Source organism: Platichthys flesus, chromosome 8 (assembly GCF_949316205.1).
Source record: "Platichthys flesus chromosome 8, fPlaFle2.1, whole genome shotgun sequence".
NCBI lineage: Eukaryota > Metazoa > Chordata > Actinopteri > Pleuronectiformes > Pleuronectidae > Platichthys > Platichthys flesus.
The window spans coordinates 25,307,764-25,329,460 of NC_084952.1; the positions used below are offsets into that span (position 1 = coordinate 25,307,764).

The following is a 21,697-nucleotide window of genomic DNA, read 5'->3' on the forward strand; positions in this document are numbered from 1 at the left end:
ACATAAGCTACCATTAGCTAGTTAACAGAGAATATGTTGACAGCTAGCTAATAATATTGGACATATTTATCTTTCCCATCAGTAGAGGGAAGTAATGTTCAAATGTTACGTGCAGTTATCTTTTCACAAGATATAAAATATTTTCTTAGGTAAAACAATTGTAAAATAAGACTTACATGAATAAGATGTGCAAAAGCAGCCCGTTTAGTTCTGACAAGTGTGGCATGTGAAAAGTTGTCCACAGTAAACATGTTCCTAACTAAATGTCACAGTTCTCTGTTCCTCCAGTGCCCCTCCTCCTCTCCTCTCTCCTTTTCCCGCAGGTGCAGCTCCTCCTGTTAGATGACTCGGCTCACCAGGCGCACCTGCATTCATCAACTGCTCACTATATCTGCCCTGGCTGGGCGCGGAGTCATCGCCAGTTCGTCCTCGTCACTACAGTGGTAGTTTCTCGTTCTCGGCTCCCAAAGTCAGGTTCTCCTGTGGATAGTATCTCCGTTAATCCTCGTGTCTGTTCTCCTGTCCTCCAGCTACCCCGTCATCCTGCTCACCGGCTTCTCCCTCCTGCTGAAGAACTCCCGGAGCCATCAGCACTCCCTCGTCCTGCCCTCCTGCTTTTCCTCTGCGCTGAAGATCTCCTGGAGCCATCAGCACCCCGTCTATCTACCTTGTCCCACTTTAAATAAACGTCATTGAACGCACCACCTCTGTGCTCTATGTTTTGCCTCCGCTCTGGGGTCCACCCGACTCGTATCGTAACAGAACGAACTGGCCATTAAACAATGGACCCCGCAGAGACAAACGAACTCCGCAACGCCATTGCGAGGCAAGGGAACCTGCTGGGACAACATGACCAGACCCTCCAAGGACTCGTAAATTCCGTGAACTCCGTTGGGACCATGCTTACACAGCTCCATGAGCATCTCAACTTATCCCCCACATCTTCCTCACAGGAATCGTCCACGCCTATCACCTGGTTCGGATTAAAGAGGGAGATGAGTGGAAGACAGCCTTCAACACCCCTCTTGGTCACTTTGAATATCGGGTAATGCCATTCGGCCTTACTAATGCTCCATCGGTCTTCCAAAATCTAGTCAACGACGTGTTGGACAAGGAAACAGCTGCAGTGCTTTCTTGGCTTCGCTGACTTCTACCGCCGTTTCATACAGAACTTCAGTAAGGTCGCTACACCACTCATCAGACTCACCTCACCTAAAATCTTGTTTTCCTGGTCCCCTAGTGCAGAGAGAGCATTTGTGGAGCTCAAGAAGTTGTTTTCCACCGCCCCAGTACTGGTGTACCCTGATCCGGCCCTGCAGTTCGTGGTGGAGGTGGATGCCTCCTACACTGGGGCCGGGGCGGTCCTCTCTCAATGTTCCCCAAGGGACGGTAAGATGCATCCATGTGCGTTTTTTTCTCACCGTTTCCCCCCCGCTGAGCTGAACAACGATGTCGGTAATCAGGAGTTGCTGGCCGTGGTCCTGGCGCTGGGAGAGTGGCGCCACTGGCTGGAAGGATCGGAGCACCCATTCCTCGTCTGGACGGATCATAAGATCTTGTCGTACCTTCAGTCAGCCAAACGACTTAACCCTCGACAGGCTGGATGGGCTCTATTCTTGGGTCGATTCAACTTCTCCTTGACTAACAGACCTGGTTCCCGCAACCTCAAGCCAGACGCTCTCTCCCGGCAGATGGCTCCTGCGATCCCCAGTCAAGCACCTGAGACCATCCTTCCTCCATCATGCATCGTGGCGGCGGCTTTCTGGGAGGTGGAGTCTCGGGTCAAGGAGGCCCAGCTCACAGATCCTGGTCCAGGTAACGGTCCTCCTAACCGCCTTTATGTTCCGGCCCCCCTCAGATCCCAAGTGCTAGTTTGGGGGCATGCATCCAAGCTAGCCTGCCATCCTGGGAACCAGCGGACGCTGGAATTTTTCGCCGGCGTTTTTGGTGGACTGGCATGATTCAAGACATCCAGGCCTTCATCGCTGTGTGCCCAGTCTGCGCTCGTGGGAAGGCCTCTCACCAACCTTCCTCTGCGTTACTCCGACCACTTCCCATCCCAAGCTGCCTATGGTCCCACATCGCAGTGGATTTCGTCACAGGGCTTCCTCCCTCAGCAGGTAACACCACCATACTCACCATTGTGGATCGCTTTTCTAAAGGCGTGCATTTTGTCCCTCTTCCCAAAATCCCCTCTGCCCTAGAGACAGCTGACCTCCTCACCCAGCACGTGTTCCGGCTGCATGGTCTTCCCCTGGATATTGTCTCCGACCGCGGGCCACAGTTCACCTCACAGGTGTGGAAGGCATTCTGCCTGGCACTGGGGGCCTCGGTCAGCCTGTCCTCGGGTTATCACCCCCAGACTAACGGACAGACCGAGCGAGCTAACCAGGACTTGGAGACATCCCTCCGCTGCGTTTCTGCCCAACATCCCTCGTCCTGGAGTTCACACCTGGCCTGGGTCGAGTACGCCCACAACTCCCTGACTAGCTCAGCCACAGGTATGACCTCTTTCACAATAATGAACGGCTTTCAACCCCCCTTGTTTCCATCGCAGGAGGAGGACGTGGCCGTCCCCTCAGTTCAGCTCCATCTACGTACGGCTGCATCTACCTACATACCTGGGCAGAAGGTGTGACTTTCCTCCCGAGACATTCCACTCCAGGTGGAGTCTAAGAAGTTGGCTCCCCTTTACATTGGTCCTTACGAGGTGGTGAAGGTAATAAATCCGGTGACCATACGCCTTAAGCTTCCTGCCGCTCTCAAGGTGCATCCGACCTTCCACACCTCCCTCATCAAACCTGTCTCCGTTAATCCTCGTGTCTGTTCTCCTGTCCTCCAGCTACCCCGTCATCCTGCTCAGCTGTGTCTCCTTCCCGCTGAAGAACTCCCTGAGCCATCAGCTACCCCGTCATCCTGCTCACCGGCTTCTCCCTCCTGCTGAAGTACTCCCGGAGCCATCAGCACTCCCTCGTCCTGCCCTCCTGCTTCTCCTCTGCGCTGAAGATCTCCCTGAGCCATCAGCACCCCGTCTATCTACCTTTTCCCACTTTAAATAAACGTTATTGAACGCACCACCTCTGTGCTCTGTGTTTTGCCTCCGCTCTGGGGTCCACCCGACTCGTATCGTAACACTACAAACATTTACAAATCAAAGGTTCCTATCATATTCACACTTGCATACATGGGATACTTTTTACCCATGTGTGTAAACTTGATGTAGGAATACAAAAATATTTTTGTTCAAAAATGAAATAATGATTTGTTGTAATCAAAAACAAGATATTTTAATGAAAGCTTTGTAATATTAAATGATTAAATAAATAGATTTTAAAAGATATAGCAAAGAAGCGCAGCCATGCATGAAACAACATGTGAAATGAATACAGGTCATTTTTGGCCCATGTTGTGCCTTAGAAGGGTAGTGATACAAAATTTATTTTTATTAAAGTAAAAAGGACAGATGAAAATAAGAATTTGTAATGATCAAAATCAAGTTGAGGAATTTCTGGAATTCTGAATGCTGAAATAAATTTATTGCAAAGATATTTACAATTAAGGTCGTAGCTGCTCCCGGCCCAGTTAGATTGTATTGTCTGTCTCTCTCTGTGTCTCTCTCTCTAATCAGTGACGTCTGGCCAATGCTCCTCCTTCTTCCTGGCTGGTGGTGAAGGTACAGATCCGGATTGGAGCGGCTCCAACTCCAAACCTCCAATCACCCGGAAGCAGGTATGTGGTGCTTAAACAGCTCGCCGAACTAGCTAGTGAGATTTAATCTGAATCAAGAGATAAGATTGCTGTTGTCTGAGAGTCAGACCAGAATTGTTATTCGAGAACTGTCTTCTGATTTCAACTAGGTTTTGTTTAATAGATCGTTTTTGTTTATATAAGTGTAATTTTTGTAGCTCTTGTTAAGACCCCTTATTTTGTTATATTTGTTTCTTTTTTTTTTTAATTGCACTCTGTTGCTTGCTTTTCTGTTAGTTCATATCACCTGCTTTGTCCTACATTCCTAAAACCAAGTTTCAAATAAACTAAACAACTTTCATTTACCAAAAACATCTGGTTTTATGTTGCCACATCTCTCATACCTGAACATCCTTAATACACAGCTCTGGCTCTGTATTTAAGAAACACAGAAAACTGGATGACCCGCAAAGCAAAACACTATTTCATCAAATCAGCCATTAGGGTATTTGTGCTAGAGCACAGGATGGGTAGGGGTTGGTGGGGTTTATAAACAGTGTGATAACGGTAAGTTAATCTTTTCTTGGAGTGAATGATAAGAAAACATTCACCAGCATCATCTGTTACATCTCAAACGAGATAATGAAATCATTCATCTGACTTCTTCTTTCGAGGGATGGGAGGACGACTGGAAAAAGTGGCCTCAGAAAATGTACATTGCCACTACTGTTTCTATACCTAACAACTGCTGTTCGCCACTGAAAATGCTAAACTTCTGTCTCAGAGGACATTGTACCCCAAATCATTTTAACAATAGCACACACATGGACATCAGTGAGCCATTTCAACGGTGGAAAGACCAACGGGAGTTGCTTTTGGACCACACTGCAGGCTTGCAGCGACCCGACAACAGAACATAACATCCATTGAGCAGGCAGGAGCCAATCACGAACAAAGGCATCAGTCAGTGACTGATCCTAATCGCTGAATGGGTAGTTATTGGGAATACAGATGGTGTATTTGGTCAGCAAAATTAATGCTAATATCTGTGTTGGCTAATTCCAACTTTTTGCGATCAGCAACGGCTCCTGTTCAAATTAAGCATTGGTACATTATACTATCTGAGCAGGCTGCTCACTAACTCTACCTTTAATATCAAAAAGGTTCATAGGTTAGAATAGGTTATTCATTCTGAGAGTAATAAGCCATTATTTGACTGGTCAGCTAATTTATTGCTGCTCCCTTTCACCTTGGAAGATAAAAAAAAAAATCCATTTAAGCAAATTTGCTGGAATATTTGGTTAAAAAATGTCTGTCATTAATAAATGAACCCTGAAAATTATATTAAGTGTCACTCATATAATATTAAGTCCCATTTGGATAGGATTTATTTCTTTCGGAAGAGAATGAGAGGAGCTGGTTTTATTACTACAACCCAGGTCTGTGATTTAAATTCAGTCCGGAGTACATATCTGGGTCACTTTTCATCTCATGCCCAGAAATAATTACACCCAATTTTTTTTTCACTATCTGGAGAGATGTCCTTGCACGTGTATTTCTGACTCTCATCCTAGGGGAAGATCTTTGTTCATTCTGCATTTTACCAGCTCTGAGCTTTGTGTGAAAAGTGAGGAAGTCAAAAATATTGATATTAACACCAACATTGGGGCCTATACATAATGGAAAAGAAATGAGGCCCCAACGCTTATCAAATGTGCAGCTGTATTGTCAATGAGAGGCAAATACAGGTAACATGTGTGTTCTCAGTCCACCTGCACAGTTTTTCAAGGTATCTGACTGGCAAGAACGTTGCTTCTTGTCAAAGATGTTTTGTGCATTTATTCTGTCTCACTCGCTCCATGTGAACCCCCATGGTGTTGAGATCAGGGCTCTGTGGGGGCCCGACCATCCTTCTGAAAATAGTTACCTACACACCGGAGGTTATGTTTTCATTCCATTCTGTCAGACATTAGGAGGATAGCTTTTGTGGAGGGGTGGTTTATGATCCTAAGAAAGCTATTCAATTAAGCAGTGGTCCAGACAGATTCACTTTAACATTGAGCTCTTAAAGCACACTTCAAGTTATTAACAGTCCATACTGTATGTTTGGGTTATAGTTATGTTTCAGAATAAATAGTGATCAGTACTGCGGGATTTAAAGAAGACTACTAAATAATGGCTCTTTTTAGACAATTGGTATGCACTGAATGATTTGAAGAGGAGGGATCAGATGTTTTGACCGGCTATCAGATGGTCGGATGAATTTCTGATATTTAGGTTGAATGATTTAGCAAACGGAATATCACATTTTTGTTCCAGTGAGCATGTTTCTCCCTTATTAGCATTGTTAGCCAACAAAATTCAACTTCTTCAACAATAGCCAGACAGGTCTGGAGGAGCTGACAGCAGCATACAGTGTGAGTTAGACATTAGGAGCTGTAAGGTGTAAGCTTTTAAATTGTGAGATTTGGCTTTCCATAAAAAATGTTTTACGTATGGAGTAAAATTTAGCTGTGGTTAGTTTTTATCAAGGCAGAAATGGGTCAAAGCAATCTGCACAATAAAGGAAAGTAATATTTCCATTTCAAAGGAAAAAAATATCAAGGTAATAGTTGTTAAATAGCATCTTCAGAGCAGCCAGGAGTAGTTTCACCTGGGATTGTTAATTGCAGAGAGGTGAGAAACTGACTTGATTCGCTGAAGAGTGCAGCTGTGGATCAAGTGGTACTTTAGTAACTAAAAGAGACAGTGTAACTTTTGTCTCATTTTTGTTGTTTCATTATTTGAGACTAGGAGGCTCCGACACAATTGGGAGCATTCCGATGTTTTGTCAACCCCTCAACGTGGATGATTGGCTCCGTGTTGCCTGGAGTCAGAAACTTCCCTGCGATTGTCAGACAGGACAAATGGGGTCATAAAACATGTGCACCATACCTAACAGGCAAGGAGAGGACAAATCTTCAAAATCACTGACAAATCAGGCAGAAAACACAGTGGCAGAACTAATCTGATGCAGGTGGGTAAGAATCAAGTGACCCGGGACCAGGAACTGAACAGACAGGAAATTATACTAACATCACAAAGATCTTAACACTTCGGCCTCTATTCTCAGGACATGGAGGGTACATTAATTTAATTTATGTATTTATTCTTGGATCTACTTTTTGGTGAATGAAGGCCATTTGAGTCCTTGAGTGTCATGAAATGTGCTTATACATGAATTTGTATTATTGTTGTTAGTTTCTTAGGGACAATTTCTGTAGAAAGCACTTATTGTTAACTGAACACCTAGATACTCGTGGTGAGTCCAAAAACGAAGCATTTTAGTGAATTTATCTAAGTTGCCAATTATTTTCCAGTTGCCTCTTGGTTTCTCCTTAAGCTACTCAGTATGGTTACAGTTCTGTTATTATTAATTAGTCTACTCAAGAAGATTATTATATTACATTCCCAGTGGGGCTTCTCTTCTTTTTATTTTGTTTTGGGCTCCTAGTACAAATATGTCTGGCTCTGTGACTGTGAAATGCTGCACTATGGGTCCTTCCAATTAACCGCACTTGCTGCATTAGTGTGTATTTGTGAGATGTGTTTCTGGTTATTGCCACAGAGCTCAAGTGGCCGATAAGACTGCAAGCTTTGGAGGATATCAGAGCTCATGGGAAAAGGCCTGATTAAAAGGACATCCTGTCGATCAACACAAATATAGATACTATACACTTGGCACAACCAAGCTCACATTATTTGTTAGAACAAATGAGTCGACCCTATAGTATTACAGTCACAATCCAATGACAAAAGCACACATTCAGGAGCTGAGAGGATAAATGCAATTATTAGTGAAGGGGTAGGACCATTGTTAAGATATGGGATTACTTCAAGTAGTTTTTGCCTGATTAACGTTTTGGTGTAAAACCTTTTTTGTGACTGTCTGGTGTCCATATGTTTGCAGAAAGAACCTGAAAAGCCACAAGAACCAAATAGTTACCTGATTCTCGTTGGGTTTCTTACATGTAGGAACCTCTTATATACATATATATTTATATATATTTTTTTTTTTGTCTTGATGTGAATTCATAACTTTATGTTTTGAACAGCCATTATGTCAGTATCCTTTGACCTAATGTCACAAACTAGCTGAAAAACAATGACAAAACACAGAATTCACACAAAGCGGAATTCTTAGCTTTGTCTTTAACAATTTTGAAATGTGTTGAAATCCTATGATTGTAAACACGTAAGTCAGTAATGTATGCAGCGTGCTGATGAGGGCGGTGTGCGCTTGGTGCAAAATCAAAACAAAAACACAAAAACAATCACATTGCTAACAGTTACCGTGATTTTTTGCTTACTATCTATTTTCATAGCTGCACACATTTGTTCATTAATTCAGCTGGTCTTTAGCGCTGACATACACACAGGCTCCCACACCAATACTCACACTCACTCACTTACCCACACCCAAACAGTGTGATCGGACACGTGTAAAGTCAGACTGGGTAAAAACAAAAGAATTTGAAGTCTCAGACAATGTATAGAGAGCTGGAGGAGATGACAGGGCGCACAGGGTTTTGGCTGGATTCAGTTGCCAGTGTGCAGTGGGAATGATATAGACACAGAGAGGAGCAGAACATTACTCACAGAGCCGTTCAAAAATTACTCTTTCTCCAAACATGCATGAAAAGACGCGGGACAATGTAAGCAAACGACTTGATCCCTGTAACCAAATTATTTGAACAACATTTGTATAGGAACGATTCTGTCCAAAGCCATTTGATCTATTTAAGCAGTTTGAACAAAATATCTGTGATCTATATGTAGCGGGTCAGTTCTTAATAAAGTTTTATACTTTTAGCAGTGTCATTTTCCCCGCTCTGGATGTGTTAATTAACCTGACAGGACGGCAACTCCTATAGGCTGCGGGGAGGCGGAGGAGTTTATTTAGGGACACCTTAGCACTTTCCCTCGTTCTCTCTCTCTCTCTCTCTCTCTCTCTCTCTCTCTCTCTCTCTCTCTCTCTCTCTCTCTCTCTCTCTCTCTCTCTCTCTCTCTCTCTCTCTCTCTCTCTCTCTCTCTCTCTCTCTCTCTCTCTCTCGTGCACATGCGCATGCGGAGCAAGTGAGTGGAGTCTGAGTGAGTGGTGCGTGAGTGCGGCCGCTGTGCCAATTTTTTCACTGCTTTCTTCTACTTTTACTCGTCTTTTCTTTTCACTTTCGTTTGTATGACTATTTGTGGGGTTTTTTAGGTTTAGTTTGGGTGGGTTGTTTTGGAGTAGTTCGGTTGTTGTTTTATTTCTTTGCCGAGGCGTCCACCCCGGCCGGGGAGCATGGCGTCTTTAGGCACGGGAATGTTTGGGTCTTTAACGCGGCGGCATGCCATTAAAATAGCAGCAAAAGCCAGCGTTGAAGACTGTAGTTTGGCTGTTGGTGATTTGGTCGGAAACGACGGTGGAACTGGCAAATGAGGTGATTGAAAAGGGAGTAGTAATTGATGGTATTTTCACCCCCGTGCTCTCTTTATCAGCACCCTCTAAAAAAGTAATTTTATCAAACATTCCGCCCTTTATTAAGGATGAAATATTAATTGAAGCGCTATCCCGTCATGGCAAACTGGTATCACCCATAAGGAAGATAGAAATCCACTCCTGAAACATGTTGCGTCGGTGGAGTGGTTTAATTATTCGGTTTATGTGTCCTCCTGTCTGATGAAGTGTTTTGGCTGCGGCCGGGCTGGTCACTTGGTGCGTGCTTGCCCGGACAGAATGGATAATACTACCGCTGAGGGGGAATCTTATAGCGAGCAAGCCCCCAGTGTTAACGTTCCCAATAATGGGGAGAGTGTAGAAGCAAATAGCGCTACGACAGAGGGAGAGGGGGGGATTTCCTAGGCTGAGGTAGGTCCCACACATAGGCCCCGCAAACCTTCCCCTGAGCCAGCAGGGGAAGGTGCGTCCCAAGCTGAGCCCGTAAACGCAGATTTTTCCCAAACTAGTGGAGCCTTAGGAAATAATTATCTAACGGATGAGATGGATGCAGAGGATGAAAGCTCTCAAGGGGAAGTGGAGGATGAATTTAAAGTTTTTAAAGATCCAAACGTGCCCCCCAAAACTCATAAGCGAACACAAAATGATGAGTCTGCTAAATCAAAAAATAGAAGCCTACATGAGGCATAAATAAACCTACGGTCGAAAGCGACTTAGAGTCTGACTGTAGTGTGGATTGTAGCTTGCGCAAGGTCGGCTATCCTACTCAAGATTACACCGTTGAAGACATTCAACATGTTCTGAGTGAAACAAAGAATGTCAGAAATGTTCATATCGATGAATTTTTCCCTGATCTTGAGCAGTTCATGGCTAAAACAAAGCAGTTCATTTCGGACGGGCTTTTTTCTAACACTGAAGTTTACCGTTTAACCAAGTGTCTCACGAAGTTAAATACCCTTCTCGGTAAAATCAGTAAACCAAAAAAGACAGCACCCAAACAAGCAGCAAAATGATTGATATTATACAGGTTATTTTTATTTCTTTTTTGTTTTTGATCATGGGTGATTTTCGTGTAGCCTCCCTAAATATCAATGGGGCCAGGGATCCCTTGAAAAGAGCACAACTTCACCTGTTGTCACGCATTAAGCGCCTAGACGTTATTCTATTGCAGGAGACACATAGTGATGCAAGGAACGCAGCTGATTGGGCACCGAGTGGGAGGGTCTTACCCTTTTGAGCCACAATTCAATGTTAGTGGTGGAGTTGCATGTCTGTTTGCTAAAAGTTTTATTCCCATTTCATATGAAGTGGTGGAAGTTATAGAGGGAAGATTATTAAAGGTTAGAGCCTGTTTTGAAAATTATGTTTTTGTTTTTATTTGTGTGTATGCCCCAACTACTGAAGCAGAAAGAGTGGCTTTTTTAGAAACATTGTCCACTGTTATTTCTGGATGCAATAGTGAGGAATATCTGTTTATTGGGGGGGATTTTAATTGCACAGAGCAAGACATGGACAGAAATCATGTTGAGCCACATGTGCTTTCACGCAAAAGACTTAAGCCTGAAACATGCTTCTGCGACTGCGTCTGCGTCTTTTCACGCCGCTGTGGCGCAAGACTCGTTTTCATTCATGCTTCCCCAACCGTTGCGCGTCTTACAAAGCAATTCCGCGCCAGAACACTAGGCGGAGTAATGCTTTTTGTCGAGACGACCTTAGAGACGCTTCTTTCTTCTTCGTCGAATGTTTATTTACATAGCCACTGCGGCTCCTCGTAGCCTTTTTCTGGCGGACAAATCCGCCAGTCAGTGACAGGTTATACAAGTGATCATACTATCGGATATCTTCTGCCAAGTGCTCTTCTATTTGGTCCATATTCGTTCTTCTAAATCTTCCGTGATTTCTGCCGGTATTATGGGGGCATGAAACCGGAAATGCAGCTCCAGAAGGGATGTAGAGCAGACCAATCACAGCCTTGCGGGCTGAGTGAGCTTGCGGAGCTTTGCCGTAAATTTTAGAAAAGGGGGTCGACACCCGTCAGCACGTAAGGAGGGATACATAAGCACGTAAGGGACCCGGAAGGGCTCTTGCGCTTACGGGCCCGTGAAAACGCAGAAGCATGTTTCAGGCTTCAGGTAGTGTATGCAGACACATGACCTAAGCGACTTATGGAGAAAAAACAAGGGGCAAAAACAATATACTTGAACTCATGTCCGTAGTAATATGATTTCCTTAGCAAGGCTTGACAGGTTTTACTGTTTTAAATACCATCTTAATATGTTTAAAAATTGTGATATTACTCCTGTAAGCTTTTCAGATCATAGTTTGGTTGTGTGCAGTGTTTTCTTGAACTCAATGAAGCCAAAGAGTGCTTATTGGCATTTTAACACCACTTTAACCCATGATAAGGATTTTAGGGATGTTTTTAAAGCCTTTTGGGATGAGTTTTGTGAGTGCAAGGCATCTTTTATTTCTTTACAACAGTGGTGGGACTTTGGCAAAATGCAAATCCAACAATTGTGTAAACAGTATACACGAAACATCACAAGTGACAGAACCCGGTCAATTGAAATTCTAGAAGCAGAGTTAGTAGAATTTCAAAATTTGGCTTATTCTACTGGGGATAATGATGACGTACACAATTTGGCAACCAAGAAGGTGAGCTGAGCTGTTAGGTCTTAATGCACAAGGGGCATTGGTCCGCTCACGCTTTCAGTGTATAGATCAGATGGATGTACCTTCAAAAATTGTCTTAAGCTTGGAGAAGAAAAATGGCCAGAGGAAATGTATTCATTCTTTGAAATCTGATTCTGGAACCCTTTTGACCAGTGTGCATGATATTCGAAGTAGAGCTACACGGTTTTATAAAGAGCTATACAGGAGCGAACTAAGCGGGAACAGGCTGACAGTGTGTTCATGGAGGGATTGCCTCAGGTTTCAGCGGAATCCTTGGCCGAACTTGATTCAGCTCTGACGTTGGAGGAACTGGAGAGGGCCTTTCAAGGTATGGAGTGTGGCAAGGCCCCTGGCCTGGATGGAATCCCTATAGACTTTTATAAATCGTTTTGGTCTGTGGTGGGGGAGGATTTGCTTGCAGTGCTCAACGACAGTCTTGCTGGAGGACTCCTGCCGGTGAGCTGTCGTAGGGCAGTCCTCACACTTCTACCTAAGAAGGGTGATCTCACTGATATAAAGTGCTGGAGACCCGTGTCGCTCCTGTGTAGTGATTATAAGTTATTATCCAAAGCACTGGCCAACAGACTATGTAGGGTGATAGACCAGGTCATCCATCCGGACCAAACATACTGTATCCCCAGTAGATTCATTTTTGATAATGTTGCTCTAGTACGTGATGTTATAGATATGGCAACAATTTTGGGGCTTAAGGTGGGGTTGGTCTCATTAGACCAAGAGAAAGCTTTTGATAGGGTGGAGCATAGCTATCTGTTGGACACCTTATATGCCTTTGGATTCAGTGAAGGCTTCATTCAGAAGGTCAGGGTTCTATACAGTGATGTGGAGAGTATTCTCAAAGTCAATGGTGGTTTAGGTGCTCCCTTTAAGGTTGGCAGAGGTGTGAGGCAAGGATGCCCTCTGTCCGGTATGTTATATTCTTTAGCAATAGAGCCTCTTTTGCAGAGATTAAGGATAACTCTAAGGGGGGTGTCTGTGCCTGGGTGTGTGGTACCTCTTCGTGTGTCAGCCTATGCTGATGATATAGTTTTAATGATTAGTGAAGGAAAGGATATAGAGGTGGTGGTGGACATCCTTAAGAAGTTTGGGTTACTCTCATCAGCCAGGGTTAAGTGGTCAAAAAGTGAGGCTCTATTGCTGGGTCAATGGGTTGAGGGGGTGCCAAGGCTTCCAGCTAATTTAAGATGGAGGAAAGATGGGTTCAAGTATTTGGGCGTCTTTCTGGGGAATGATGAAGTCATGGGAAGAAATTGGGAGGGGGCGGTTGAAAGTGTTAAGGGGAGGCTGGAAAAGTGGAAGTGGCTTTTGTCTAAAATGTCTTACAGGGGGCGTGTACTCATCATTAACAATCTGGTAGCGTCGTCCTTCTGGCATAGACTAGCCTGCGTAGACCCTCCACCTGACATGATGCAGAAGATTCAGTCTGTTTTGGGGATTTTTTTTTGGGATGGGCTACATTGGGTACCTCAGTCTGTTTTGTTTTTGCTAAAAGATGAGGGGGGGCAGGGCCTCATACACTTACAGAGTAGGACTGCAGCTTTTAGACTGCAGTTTGTAAAAAGGCTCTTGACTGGGCCTACAGAGGTTGCATGGATGGGGTTTGAGCTGTGCTATACTGAAAATGGGGGGGGATTTGGGGTTAGACAAATCTTTGTTTTTGATGAAACCAGATGTGAGGTTGTTTTCAAAGTTGCCACCGTTTTATCGCAGTTGTTTTAAAGTCTGGGCCTTGTTTAATGTCAGACGTTTTGGCCCTGCAATCTCCTTACATTGGCTCTTGCAAGAGCCTGTGGTTGGAGGTGCTCGTCTGGATGTCTCCTCGACCAACTTCCCGGCGCTACAGAAGATGCTGTGTGGCGCCAAGATCGTCACTTTGAAGGATGTAGTGGATCTGACGGGGCCAGACTTTGGGAATAGGAGGGGGTTTGCTGATGCTTTGGGGCTGAGGTCGCTTCAGGTGGTTTCGCAGCTCCTGGAAAAATGGCGTGCTGCCTGTACCACAGATGAGACTGAACTGCTTGTGGACTATTGGTCAGGGGTGTGTCGTCCGGACATGCAGGACTTTTTCCCTCGGCTGGTAGTCTGGCCCAATCTGGACGAGTGTACAGGTCCACTTCTATCTAGGAACCCAAACACTATGCTGCTAAATATGGTTACAGGGAAACAGTTGTATCATGCATGTGTCAAAGCTTTTAATAAGAAAACTTTGGAGGGCAGGGTTGACACACCGTGGAGCGCTGCTCTCAAACTGCATAGTGGGGTGAGGCCGGAATGGAGAGCTTTTTATAAACCACCATTGGCTAAGAGAGTGTGTGATTTACAGTGGAGAATTCTTCATGGAGCAGTTGCTGTCAATGCTTTTGTTTCAGTGATAAACAGAAATGTAAGTCAAGAATGTCCTTTCTGTCACCAAAGACAAACCGTTTTTCATGCTTTTACACTTTGTTTAAGGTTAGAACCTTTGTTTTGCATGCTGAAAGATGTGTTTGGTGCATTTAGTGAAGTTTTCTCCACTGAGACTTTGTCATTGGTTTTAAGTATGTTAAGAAAAGACAAAATGTATGTAAAATTTTTAACTTCGTCCAAGGTCAAGCCAAGATGGCTATTTACATTACTAGGATAAATAAGGTCGAGCAACAACCAGAGACTAATGTAATTGCTCTGTTTCCTGCCCTGGTAAAAGCCAGAGTTGTGGTTGATTTTAGGTTTTATGAGCTAATGCAAAATCTCTAAACATTTAAGGATGTATGGTGTGTCAAAGAAGCGATCTGCACTGTAAAAGAAAATGAATTGCATTTTAGCCATATTTTATAATTTATTTTTGTTTGTTTATCATTTTTAATTCTCTATTTCTTTGATGGAAAGGAATAATTGATTGCCATACTCTTTGTTCTGTAAAACTGAAAAAAGTAGGTATTTAAATATCTAACGTCCATAATGTTTGAAAATGTTTTGTTTTATTGCAATTGCCTTTTCATCTCAGAAAACAACAACCATCGTGTGTCTTAGCTCACTAAATTACAGTTGTTCCTAACTCAGCTCTTTCGCTTTGCAATTAGGTTAGGGTAAGCTCCATGGCCCGGCCCAGGGTTATGATTCAATTAAGCATGAGGATAGCATGCACTCTTCTTCTCTGTGCATAATAAGTGAGCTGGGTGTTCTTATTCCCTATGTTGAACACATGCACACAAAAAGAAAAGCTACAGATTGGGGGATGTTTCTTGGCTTTGGCTAAAAGCCTGTGTGTTCCCAGTCAACTGCCATGGAACTCCTGTTGGGACTGAGCACACAGCGCCATTCAGTGTGGTCTAATCAAGTGGTATCTGAGCTCCAATCCTCTTATGCTGCTTGATTGGTCCACAGTTCTCTGAAGTTGGATTGTAGTTTTCAGCCGGAACTACAATCGCTCTTTAGCGTACACCCGCGATATGTACATGCATTCATGCATCAGTAACACGGTGTGGAATTATGCATCTGCTGCTGCTTATTTTCATTATTTCCTCGACACAGCTAGAGTGGGATGGAAATCCCCCCCCCCCCCTTTTCTCTGAATCTGAAAGCCTCATCTCTCTGTCAGGCTCCAATTACCTTTGTGTGAGGTACAAAGGTTGATCCGGCTTCGTTGACAAGCTCTTTTCACGCCCAATGCCACGACTCCAAAAAAACACAAATACACAAGTACACAGTTGCAGAAATGGCTCCAAGACCAAGCCACTTCACGGGGAGCAATCAAGCTCATTTCATGCTTTGTTAGCGTGTGAACATCCAGGCCATTCACTTTTCAAGAGGCAACAGAAAGACACCATCAGGGGTTTGGGGCCCGACGTTCATAAAAGATGGAAAGACTCAGGTCCAGGTCAATGCATGGATGAATTGAAGGAGGTTATTAGCATTCCCATGGATGGGGACCATGGATCAGCCCATGTTGTGTCCAGATGTCAGGCCCACTGCTCAGGCTGTTAGCCAACTGGTCCATGAGACTTGATCCAAAGACGGAAGACAATGTTGCTGGCCATAATTAGCTGCACCAGTCAAGTGTCCCTAATGGGATTACGGGACTGGCTTTTTGAGATGCTCTGTATCCAACGGAGAGCAGGAACCTGTAGGGTGCACCAAGCACAAAGGCAGTGCATGCTAACCATTTGGATTTTTCAACATATTTCAGTTAAAATTGTCAAATCCTATGTAAACAGACAACGATTAGAAAATTCTGAAAAACAAACCACAGGGCCACGGCGGATACTCAGTCTAGTGTCTTTGTTTTTGTTTGTTAATGAGGAGCCAGATGCTAATCAAGTGTTCTGTGATGACAAACTGGAGAGGCTTGTTGGGCATTCATGCTAAGCTTCCCATATGGAAAAGATATAGATAAATCTTATAAAATGTGTATGTCTTCTGTCTGAAAGTTGTATGTAAAGCATACAACAGTGAAACCAGATATAAGATCCTTAGTAAATTTGAACAAAATGAAACTTGTATGATTTGGGTATTTATAAGAACAATATATGACAGTAATGTTGCATACAATATCCTTAGTAGGAAAATGTAATATCAAACTTATATAAGTTGGACAATCATCAGTGAAACTAAACTGTTGCAAACATTATAGAACAAACTTACAAAATTTACTTGTGGTGCCACAAATGTGAGACATTCAAATTAACAACATGATTTGACAATGAAATTACAGGGAAATCACGAGTCGACTAAAAGCAGGTTTTCATGCAAAATATTGTTTAACATTTTAGGAGCAATTATAAACATATTCATTCCATTCTTGTTGTAGAAATATTTTAAATTTTGCACAAGATCAGCAGATTACATTAGCATAAGAATTGAATTTGGTACAATAGAAATTTGGACAAATATTTCCTTTTCTGCTCAGAAACACAACAGCAATAACTCCACCTTCACAGTTAACACTCAATCATTTACAGTAATACATATTCAGTAGCCGACATACGATTGAGTGGGACTGTGGACACTGTATGTACATACATGGTCTAACTATCAGAGTGGCATTTATGGCTTTGTGAAAGCCTGTGGGAAAGTGAACAGCTGACATGTAGTTCAGTTGAGTTCTGATTATAGAACCTCTGGCCAACTTCTGCACTGTACAATTGCCATATTTTCCTATGGCATATACACTTTCATCACCCATGTCAATAAAGTGTGAGACTGTAAAAATACTTCCATCCTTCAAAAGCACAACAGAGTTGTTTCTTTGTTTTATTTTGCTGTAGGTATGACCATGAACAACACCACCATTTACAGCAATTCTCTTGTTGTAACTCACCACAGAGTTTGTGGGAACCTCTCTCACTGTGTGGAGAGCAGCTTGGTCACCAAGAGATATTAATCTCACATTTGGTGGACCAAGGGCAGTCACCTCAGTCAACTTTTTATACTTCTTGACATGCTGGTTTCCCTGTCTCATTTCATTGCAGAAATCTTTAACTTCTGCCGATGCATTTGTCAAGAATTGCTTTGCTAAACAGGGGAAAGCACGGGATAATGCCACTTGTTTGCATATTTGTTGTGGAACAGCTTGACTACTTTTTACTTGTTTCAGGAGGTACCCGTTGAAATCTTCAAACATGAAGGCTGAGTGAGCCCACAGAGGACCCCAGTGTACAACACTTTTGCTTAAATGCAGTAGTGAATGAACATTGAATGTCATGTGCTCTTTCCCATACAGAGACTGCACACCTCCAACAAAGTACACTAATGCGTCATGTGCATGATTTATCAGCTCAGCATTTAATTCAGACCCCAACAGAATGCTTATGCCCTCTATCAGTAATGCCCAATGAGAGTGATACCTCTGTGGAAGTATGCCTTTCAGAACTGGCAAGCTGTAGTACAAAAGCCAGTGCTGCCACTCATGGGCTTTCCAGAATTTGCGTTCTATTAGAGATCTTGGAACTCGAGCAACAATACTTGGAGGTTTAATAGACAAGAGGTGTCTGTCAATGATGGCTGTTTGTACACCAATATACCATGGCTCAGAACTGCTTTTAGAATCCATCCATAAAGTCGCCATGTATCTGCACACACCAAGCAACACACAGTGCATGTAGTCAGGGACCATCCCATTGATTAGATCAAACAATGGTAAATCTGCAAGAGCAGATGAGCCCTTTATGCCCAATATGGTCTTCCCTTCTCTTTCAGCTATTTGTCCTATTTTTACTGTGGTTTTATGATTTCTGTCACTTGGCTTTTCATCTGGACATGCATAAACCCTTGTGCTTCCTTTTCCTTTCCTTGTTTGCATCCCAGGGTGAAGGCAGACTCCACAGCCATACTCACCATTAAACTGCTTAAAATTCTGTAGTAATGGCCTTGCAACTGCATCACACACACAGCACAATGTGTGCACTTTTATGTGTCTCAATGACTGGTCACTAGGATGCTGCCACTCAAAACCAGCTTGAGAAAGATTGGCACACTCCTCAACAAATGGTTTAAAAAAGCAGGACATGTCTGGCTTCTTGGATCCAAACCACAAACCACATAAAAGTATATGTTTATCCCTACTCTCAGGTGGTATCTCATTAACACAGCATAATATTGGCCAAATACTAAATTTGGAGCACTGAAAAACTGGTACACCATCACAGTTGAATGTAAGAGACAGAAAATCCTCTTTACAGTTATTTTTCAAAGTCTGATATAAGGTGCCATCACATATGTCATTTATTACATGCTTTGTACCGGCATCAGCACAAAAACATAGATCATGCATACCCTGGTTCTCAAGAATGTCTTTCAGCTGATCCTTCAATGGCATGTGAATAAAGAAATGTCCTTCCTGTAAACTGGCTTTCACTCTCATGAATGAGGAACATGACACACATTTGAGTGTTTCTTCCAGAGATTGTGAAGAACCAATGTACTTAGTACAAACTCTACAGTAATGGTGTCGTTCAAACTGATGTGTAATACCAGCTAATGGTTTCTCCAGAAAATACTTGCTTGTTGGAACTGCACTAGTCCGAGCAGAATGCAATTTGAGCAGTTTCAGCAGGTCTTCTATTAATACACCTGTTGTGTTGTGTCTCAATGCAAAGGAGAGAATCGAGATGATGCTTTGCTCTTGTGTTAGTCCATGGGAGGAGTGGACATCATCAACTTCTTGAGGAACATTGTCCTAAATGATAGAAAGAGAAGCACTGCATTGAAACTGATCAGGTTTCCCTTGTTTTGCTCATAACCTTGTTTTGGCAGACTGCACTTAGTATGGAAGATAAACACAAGCTACAACACATGAGAAAGAGAAAAAAAGGGGATGGATAGAAAGTGTATACGTTAATAAACTGCAGAATATGTTACAGTTTGTCTAATGACAAATTAATCTAATGTCTAATCAACCTCATATGTAAATGCTTAAGTTTTGTCTCACCTGCACCATGGTGAAAGGTTCTGCTCTTTGTTCTTGTCTTTGGCTGCCACCTTCATTGTTTTCCTGAAAAGGACAGAAATTAACAACTCATTAAAGAGAGAGAGGGATAGAGGTGGAAAAGATTATATGACACTGCAGTTTTGTCTCACCTGTGGCACTGTGAGTGGTTCTGCTCTCTCCTCTTCTCTCTGGCTATCATATTCATCACTTTCCTAAGAATGATACAAAGAAACAACATAGATAATTGTAATTTGACTGTAAGAGTAAGCAACAGAGGTAGAGTTGTCTAATATTGTAGTTTTGTCTCACCTGTGGCACTGTGAGAGGTTCTTCTCTCAGCTCATCTCTTTGGGTGGTATCTTCACTTTCCTGAGAGGAACATCATTTATTGAATAGATAAAAGAATTAGAGATTGGATCAAACAGTGACCTAATTCATGGAATGGATATTGGACTGACGGCACAGAGCCACTATGGGCGGCTGGAGAGAAGCCGAGCTCACTTGAAGACATCTGTGAACTCTACATCTCTCTCTTCTACACTATGATGTATCAGTGTAGAAGAGACTTGGTGTGCACAGAACAACATAAGAATGAAGGGATGACGTCAACTTATAGCCTGGGCACCTATATTCAGATTTTAAAAGCCATGAGAAAAAGGTTACATAAATAAATATGTAAATATGGAAGAGAGAGAGGGGAGGTTGTATAATCCTGAAATTTATTTCTCACCTGCTGTGGTACTGTGAGAGGTCCTGCACGCTGCTCTTCTCTCTGGGTATTATCTTCATCATCATCCTTAAAATGGTATATCAAGAACTCGTTTCACACAGCTCCCCAGGAAACAATTACAATGCAGTTTTTCTCCCTTTCCATATTGTTAACTGGTTGTTTTTGAACCACAATAAGATAGTGCTTTGTTTATGAGTTAAAAACAGTTCATTTTCTTCTTCTCGTCAACGTTTCACATTTACTCTAGTAACATTTTGGATAACTTAAATATAACAGAAATATTATGAAGTGCATTTTAGGTTTTCAAATACTGGGATTTCCTTCTCACAACAAATGCACAGAATTCACCATTCATGTGGCAAACATCTTGTAGGCCATTATGTTACCACTGTAATTCGTGCTCATTGAGAATACATGCACCTAAGTGTATGAAGTTTCATACTTTTCATACTTTTGTGCAAAAGTGACACTTCAGTTTACATTGGTACACATAACCTTGACTCGGGATTGAATGATTGTAGTGCAGTGAGAAACAGCTCACCTTACATTGACTATTGTTAGCTGATAAACAGAGAGGACAAGAGATAAATTGCACTTACATGTTGTTGCGCGGTGTGCTCCCCGCTGTCACACAAAGCTCCGTGGATTTTCCTAATGAAACAATGGACAGTAACTAGTAACGATAACTGTAACGTTAACGTCACTTATGCGCTGCAGAGAGCGTGCATATACCTTTTTTTCCATCTCGTCAAAGTCCGTGTAGGAACGTTTCTCCGCAGCCAGTCTCTTTCTGTTGTGTTAGGTCTTACGACTTTTCTTTTCGGCATGTTTCTAAAGTAACAGAGGCCAGTTCGACGATCGGTTTACCATTTCACCCAGGAAGTTAAAAGTTAGTTTTTATCCCTGAGAGCGCCGATTTGCTGGGAGTATCAGGATACGTCCAATCAAAGACAGCGTAGGGCGGGTCGTGCCCATCATGCCGGTCAGAGCGAAGGTGTACCTGTCAGCTATCAACGCGAGGCCTTGGCACATCACGCGAGAGTGCGTTATTTTAACGGTTGTGGGTTGACGGTTGATATTTGGCGGTTGATGCTCTCTCTGGATATCATCATCGCCCGATGGATACACTGCATACATATGAACCTCCCGTTAGTGGTAAGTACATTTACGTATTTTGCGTACATCGGATTTTCTGTTTATGTAGCGTTTGCTAAGTGATAGTTAGCTTAATGCTAAAACACATTAAACCAATGAAATGTGGGAATTCTCAGTTTAGAAGGCAGAATTGTGCATATGAAATTTCACTTGCCTAAACCTACAGATACCCTGTAAAAAATGTTTTTTTTCAAAAGAAAAAGAAAAAAATGATGGTTAGATAGTGTATTGGTCATATATTGCTTAGCTAAGCAATAATTACCTTATGTTTCACTACAGAACACATGGAGAGGAAGTTTGCAGTGGTGCAGTGGAGTGAAGGGGAGGATTGTGGGAAGCTCAGTGAAGTAAAAACTGATAATATACGGAGGTACGATGATTCCAAGATGGACCAACATGGGAATCCCATCTCCACCTACTCAGCCGTTATCGAATGGCGCCATGGGAAGAAACAGCGTGGAGGGTGGCCCCACTACCGGGCCACTGTTATATTTGTCAGTGGTAAGTTAATGTTGCTATGGTTCAAAGTGAAGATTGTCCTCTCTACATA

At 42.9% G+C, this 21,697-nt stretch overlaps 1 long non-coding RNA gene across 1 annotated transcript; it reads right to left on the minus strand.

Moving 5' to 3' along the window:
- Positions 1 to 19,570: 19,570 nt before the first annotated feature.
- LOC133958681 (uncharacterized) lies at positions 19,571 to 20,645 on the minus strand. Its single transcript, XR_009921716.1, has 3 exons — positions 20,592 to 20,645; positions 19,993 to 20,058; positions 19,571 to 19,631 (listed from the first exon to the last, which is right to left on the minus strand). It is a non-coding gene; the product is annotated as an uncharacterized LOC133958681 (long non-coding RNA).
- Between the last annotated feature and the right edge of the window lie 1,052 nt (positions 20,646 to 21,697).